Here is a 6474-nt window from a genome sequence, read left to right on the forward strand (position 1 = left end):
CTGAACGGGCAGCAAGTTCCAGAATCCATTCCAGTTACATGCCTTGTAACCCAGGGGACAGAAAATGTAACACCCCCATCTAAGCTGGCAAGACACCGATTCATCACTCCTGACAGCTTCAGAGGTCACCCTATTGCAGGGTGTAGGAATGCTGTGGCTTGAATGAGGATCCCAGGCAGCAGCATGGGAGCAGCAGAACCATCCATCTTCTTAAACTCCAGCGGGGCCCAGGACAACTTTTTATAAATCTCAACCTGTCAAGAGAACAAACATTTTGTCTATCCACTGTACCTCGAACAGCAAATGCACAGCTTTTAAAATCCACCCCAGCCCCCATAAAAACCACGAGACAGAGGCTGCTCTGTAAAGGGAGGGAGTTTCCTCCTCGCCAGGCACTCCAAACAGGATGGACTCAGACTGCACTGCGGGAGCTTTTAGAGCAGGACTTGACAGGAACTGACAGTGCAGAGACTGCCACGAAACATTCAGCCAGCTCAACCAGCTCCACCATCTGCACCGAGTACTTGCATCCTTTTGCTCAGAGTGGGCACAATCCTGCTCTGGGGAGACTTCAGCCTCCCTGGAGACAGAGCAGCTGCTCTCAACAGCATCATGAGGCTGGAACTGGACAAGCCAGTGGAACAGCTCTTGATCTGATGAAGTTCTGTTATGCACATTTTCTAAAGAAAATAGTGAAATGCTAACCACACAGACAGGTTTTCAGATGTCATATAGTTTATTTTCAAGTAACAAAAAGAACACCAAAAGCAACCCCTCTCTTGCAAACAGACACACTGGTAAAAGTATGACCATTGTCTACTTTTTAAGACATTGAGAACCTCCCACTGGGGGGAGTGAACCCAAAAACTGCAGAGAACAAAAGCTCCTGGACTCTGCAAGAAGTACCTTGTTTTAACACTGCTTAAATAGGGCAAGACAAAAACATTACATTTATGCCCTTGAAGTTGAACTGAAACCTTTCAGACCTCTCTGCTCTTAATTTGAGATATTTGGAAAAAACTTCCCTGCAGGACACTGGATTTCTTTAACAGGGATAGTCAGGTTTAACACTTAGAAGGGCCCCTTCTGCAATACTAATCCCCACTCTGCCAAACCTCCAGGGACTTTAACTTGCCAAGGCACTGCAGAAGCACCTTCCTTTGAATAAAGGTATTCTTTCCCTTTTTTTTGATTAAAGCCAGTGAACATAGGTGAATTAAAGACTTACCGTTCTCCCCTGACAAAGGGGCACACATGGTGGAGCAAACCAGGCAATGCCCTCATCCACACCTCTTCACTGTCAGCTGCAGCCTGAACTTCAGGTCTCCTAAAGGCTCAAACCCCACTTCTGCCTCCACAGTGCCCTGGGGGTAAAGCCAAAGGGAACTGTCAGCACCAGACCCTGTCAGGGCGTGGGACACAGCAGCATTTCCCTGCTGGTGCATCAGACACGATCTGGCTTGAACAGCAAGTAATCAACACTGTCGCTCTGATGGGGAAAAAATTCAGTCATCACTTACACCAGCAAGTCCCCAGGAGCTGGGGCTGCACACCCACGGCAGCTGTGCCACACTCCCACGTCCCCTGGCAGAGCCACAGGCACTATGAGCTCACAGCAGAGGAAGTGGCAGAGCCATGCCCACACTGGCAATCCTTGGCACTCCCTTAACCTGGCCAGCAAAGGTCCCGCTTCAGCCAGAGTGGCTCCTGCTGCTTACTGGGGCAGCTGCTCCGGGCTGCCCACCATCCAGGGCTGCCCATGCTCTGTGCCCCGAGAATGAGCCCTCTGAACACAAAGCCCATGCTCTGTGCCCCTAGAATGAGCCCTCTGAACACAATGCAGCAGGGAAGCAAACAGGACAGAGCTGTAAGCCACCCTGCTGTCCCAGCTCAGCTCACACAGGGGCAGCTTGCAGCTTCCTGGCCTGCTGGCTGCTATTCACTTGGGACATGATGGAACGGGAGGCACAAAGGACCTCAAAGCAATGCTTCTGCAGGAGCAATGTCCCTGTACTCCCACTTCTACAATACCTAGGCTAACACTCAGTATGGTCTGTAGGGATAAACTAGAAGCAACTCCCTTGCAGAAAGGTGTTTCTTCCCCTTTTTCCCCCTCTTCTCCTTTATAAATTAAATCAAAGTGATTCACACTCACTTCAAAGGCTTACCATTATTTGCTAGAGAGCCAGGCATGGTGGAGCAAACCAGACAACTGCCCACATCACACACCTCTTCACTGTCAGCTGCAGCCTGAACTTCAGGTCTCTGCACAGCTCAATCCCCCACTTCTGCCTTCAGTGTCCTGGGGGTAAAGCCAAAGGGAACCATCAGCATCAGGACCCCAGTTCCAATATTTTGGGCACTTGTAAACACCAGGGTGTGGGACACAGCAGCATTTCCCTGCTGGTGCATCAGACACGATCTGGCTTGAATAGCAAGTAATCAACACTGTCGCTCTGATGGGGAAAAAATTTAGTCATCACTTACACCAGCAAGTCCTCAGGAGCTGTGGCTGCACACCCACAGCAGCTGTGTCACACACCCACCTTCCCTGGAAGAACTATAGGCAATGAGGGAGGTAATGTAAATTCTTCCCCCCAAATGTGGCTGGTCGGCATGCTCTGCAAGTACACAGGACAGGGAAATAGGCCCAAAAAAATGGAGAACAGCAACGTATGGGTGTTCTAGAGCAGAGTTCAAGACAGCCAAGACCCTTAACAGAAGAAGAGGCGTCAGGAAGAGATTACAGGTAAACACTGCCTTTTGCAGCCCCAGGCCCGGTGTCCATGTGGGGCCCCGCTCGCCGCCGTGCTGCCCGAGCTCGGGGCCGTACGGAGCGCGGCGCGGGACCGACCCGCCCGTCCCGGCCCCTGCAGGAGCGACCCACCCCTGGCGCTCTGCAGGGACGCCACCCCGGCAATGCGCGGCCCAGGTAACTCAGCAAGCTCTGTGAAAGAGCAAATACGAATACGCGCGGTTTTAATTCGCCACGGAACAGTTTTTTGCAGACTTACCGCCTGGCCCCGGCAGAGGCTCGGGCCTGCCGGCGCACGCCGGGGAAGCGCCCTCATGGCCGGCCTGGCCCCGGGCTCGGGGCTGCCGCAGGCGCCCTGGGCTCCGCCGCCCTACGGGGAAACGAAGCACAGTAAGAACCGAGAGCGGCGGACGGCCAGCACCGGCCCGCGGCCGCTTCGCTGGTGCATCAGACACGACCTGGCTTGGACAGCGATAGTCAACACTGCCGCTCTGACGGGGAAAGAGTCATCAGCGCTGCCAGCGAAGGCGCGGGGAGCTCCGTGCGGGCCCGGCGGGAAGCGCGGCCGGAGCCGGTGACGCGCCCGAGCGGACGGGCCCGGGCCGAGCGGGGCGAGGCGGTCACCCGGCGCGGCGGCTGCCCCCGACGGCGGGCCCGGAGACGCCGCTGGCCGCCCGCAGAGGCCCGGCCCACCCCCAGCGGCTTCCCGAACGCTCCCTGCCCGCAGAAGGCGCACCCACCTCGGCCTACCCGGAGCGAAAGGCCGCGGAACCTCGCGCGAGGGAATTTATGGGCTCCGCAGGCCCCGCCCTGGGCCCGCCCCGCCGCCCGCGCTGAGGGGCCGCTCTGCCGCCCGCCCTGGGCCCGCCCTGCCGCCCGCGCTGAGGGGCCGCCCTGCCGCCCTGCCGCCACGCCGGGGCCTGCGGAGCCGCTGCTGCGCCCGCGGGAGCCGGGGCCGGGCTCACGGGGAGGGGCAGGACCGGCACTCCGCCCGCCGCTGAGGGGCTCGGGGCCGCTGGCCGCGCCGCCATTTCGCGGTGCCGCGCCCGCCTGCGCTGTGGCCGTGAAGGCGGCCGGGGGCAGGCGGAGGGGGGCGAGCAGCGGAGTGCGGGGTATCTGTACGTTTGGCATCCTTTGGGATCGGCCAGCGTGGCTTTGGACTCTTAATTTTCTTTTGCAAACTAAAATAAAAAACAGTTGAGAGATATTCAGTGGCTTGTCCAAAGGCACGGCCGCTGCAGCGCCGACAGCCATCGCGGCCGCGCTCCCCTCGCTGCCGGCCCGGGCCCGCAGCAGCGCGGCGGGGGCCGCTCAGCCCAGCTCGGCTCGGGGCCGAGGCGGGGGACCTGCCCCTATCGGGGGTACACGGCACAGGTACCTGCCTTTTAGGTGCCTTAGACAGGAACATTATGTTGCGTTAAATAGTTTGCACTGAGTAACGTGAGGAATGGAATAGGAAGCAAAGGATGTGTCTTGAATGAAAGCAGCCCAGTTTGTAACCCGAGCACCGCCATGAGTGGTGGTTTTTGTAGCTAAAAATTCGCCTTGGGAAGGGGGTGTGAGCGCAGCCCCGCGGCTCCGGGGGAGCCCTGCCTCCTGCCAGCGCTGAGGGCGCTCCCGAGGCAGCGGCTCCGCGCTCGGCGCCCGGGGCTGCGCCTGCTGCGCTCCGCGGGAGCTGGGGCTGCGCTCCGCGGGAGCTGGGGCTGATCTCCGCGGGAGCTGGGGCTGCGCTCCGCGGCAGCTGGGACTCACCTCCGCGGCAGCTGGGGCTGATCTCCGCGGGAGCTGGGGCTGCGCTCCGCGGGAGCTGGGGCTGCGCTCCCGGGGACGGCAGGAGCCCCTGTCTCCGCAGGAACAGGAACCCCTGTCTCCGCAGGAGCCCCTGTCTCCGCAGGAACCCCTGCCAGCGGAGGAGATGGGGCTGAAATGGAGCCACGCGGGGGCGCGGGCAGGGAGAGGAACAAAGGCAGAAGCCTTTACAGCAGCTGGGACTAAACGCAGGAGAGGAAGAGCTGTGGCCTGCAGGAAGAAGCTCTGGTCCAGACTGGCTCAGAATCCTGTCATGGCTCCACCTTCTGCTTTTTTTCTGTTTGTAAAATACACATTGCTTCATTCAGCTCCTGTTAAAATGCTTTTTCCAAATTAAGTGTGTTTGTAGGCAAATAATTTTTGAAAGCAGCTTATCAAACAGGACTTGTGGAATAAATCTCAATGCTGTTAATCCAAGTACCAGAACACCAAAAGATGAAAAGACAATCAAAGGAAGGACATTTTAAGAGGATTACAGGGAAAACTAATCTTGTTACACTGCAAACCCCTGTCACATGCACAACGCAAAAGGAACTGTAAACGTGATTTGTGCTGCCTAGCTTGGCAAGGAAGGGAAAGTGGGCAGAGGTCTGAGATAGTCAACAGCTGCAACAAAACTTAGTATTAAATTTATTCAATTTTAGGTTTGGGTTTTAGTGTCCTTGGCAAAACCAGGTGGAAAATATCTTTAGCTAAATGAGTTATTCAGCTCAGTCAGGCTTCTTGGACTCGGGAAGTTCCTCAAGAGGCAGCAAAAGTCTCCAGCCCCAGTTCTCCTCCTCGTTCCCCTGCAGTGCAGCAGGAGCTCTGGTGCCCCACAGCCCGTCCCAGGACATCAGGGGACACTCCCGTGCCCTGCCCAGCCTCACAGGCGTGCTCAGGGTTAGGGTAAATGGCTCAAAGACACGTTTATTTCTTTTTAAAGTACCACAGCCCCGAAGAATGTATTTGTATTCTCTGCCAGCCCTCACAGGGACTGTCAGCATCTCCCATGTGCCAGCTCACAAGTGCCAGCGCGGAACCATTCTTTTCTCTGGGCACGGGAGACGGGAAAAGATGAACTGTTCTTGAATTGCTAAACAAGGCTTTGTTGCATTAAATGTTTCATGTGCCATCCTCTTAACTGCTACATTTTTATGTTCAGGGTTCTTTTAAAAACAGGACTATGAAGAAATCTAAACTTTGGTTGGGATACAACCTGTGCTTTCCCAACATAATAACCTAAACCAGAAAATCAGCACCAGAAGCCTACAATATTCTTGGCATTTCTAATACAGATTGTGATTTTCCAGCAGATAGACTTTATTTTTAAAAAAGGCATCAAGAAAGCCATTAAAAGATCCCCCTGAACTGTGGGTCAGCAGCTTCACAGTGATAGTCAAAATGAAACAGTCAGCACACTGATGGGGGCTGGAAAAACAGCTTCATGAGCTTCTGCTAAATCACACACAGCGTTCTTTTAGAGTAGGAAAAATCCCAACACAAAATTCACAGGATGGACTACTGCTATGGCTCCAGGCTGCTTCCCATTCCCATTCAGCTCTCCTACAGAGCCTTTTATAAGAATGAAAAGGTGCATGTTAGCTATCTTGCAGGTCAACATTTCCAAAAAGTTTGGCACAAATTCTTTCAGATCTTAATCCTGAAACCAAGACTGATGGATCACAAAGTCATATTTCTTCCTTGGGGAGTCAGGCCTTCAGGCACTGAAACCAGGAGTGGAAGATGGTGAGCCCAGCCCTCCCTGCCCTGCCCTGGGCAGCTCTGTGTGCAGAGTGGCTGCAAGGTTAACAGGCTGTGGGGCAACGAGGGGGCAGTTCTGAGGAGAAACAAGCAGTACTCGGGCAAAGCCCCACTTTTATCCAGAGCTCATGCCAGCTTACCCAGAATCCACACGGTGCCACGGAGTG

At 55.4% G+C, this 6474-nt stretch overlaps 1 long non-coding RNA gene and 3 other non-coding genes across 5 annotated transcripts; all 4 read right to left on the reverse strand.

Annotated features, from left to right (window-relative positions):
- Positions 1 to 208: 208 nt before the first annotated feature.
- Positions 209 to 3519, reverse strand: LOC119710381. Of its 2 annotated transcripts, none has more exons than XR_005259545.1 (5): positions 3496 to 3519; positions 3015 to 3125; positions 2169 to 2302; positions 1229 to 1364; positions 209 to 254 (listed from the first exon to the last, which is right to left on the reverse strand). It is a non-coding gene; the product is annotated as an uncharacterized LOC119710381 (long non-coding RNA). The 2 variants fall into 2 exon arrangements; XR_005259546.1 differs by lacking the exon at positions 3496 to 3519 and adding an exon at positions 3214 to 3238.
- Positions 1436 to 1526, reverse strand: LOC119710430. The gene has a single exon (XR_005259550.1). It is a non-coding gene; the product is annotated as a small nucleolar SNORD12/SNORD106 (small nucleolar RNA).
- LOC119710429 lies at positions 2403 to 2493 on the reverse strand. The gene has a single exon (XR_005259549.1). It is a non-coding gene; the product is annotated as a small nucleolar SNORD12/SNORD106 (small nucleolar RNA).
- Positions 3194 to 3278, reverse strand: LOC119710431. The gene has a single exon (XR_005259551.1). It is a non-coding gene; the product is annotated as a small nucleolar SNORD12/SNORD106 (small nucleolar RNA).
- Positions 3520 to 6474: the final 2955 nt, after the last annotated feature.

Source organism: Motacilla alba, chromosome 20 (assembly GCF_015832195.1).
Source record: "Motacilla alba alba isolate MOTALB_02 chromosome 20, Motacilla_alba_V1.0_pri, whole genome shotgun sequence".
Taxonomy (NCBI): Eukaryota; Metazoa; Chordata; class Aves; order Passeriformes; family Motacillidae; genus Motacilla; species Motacilla alba.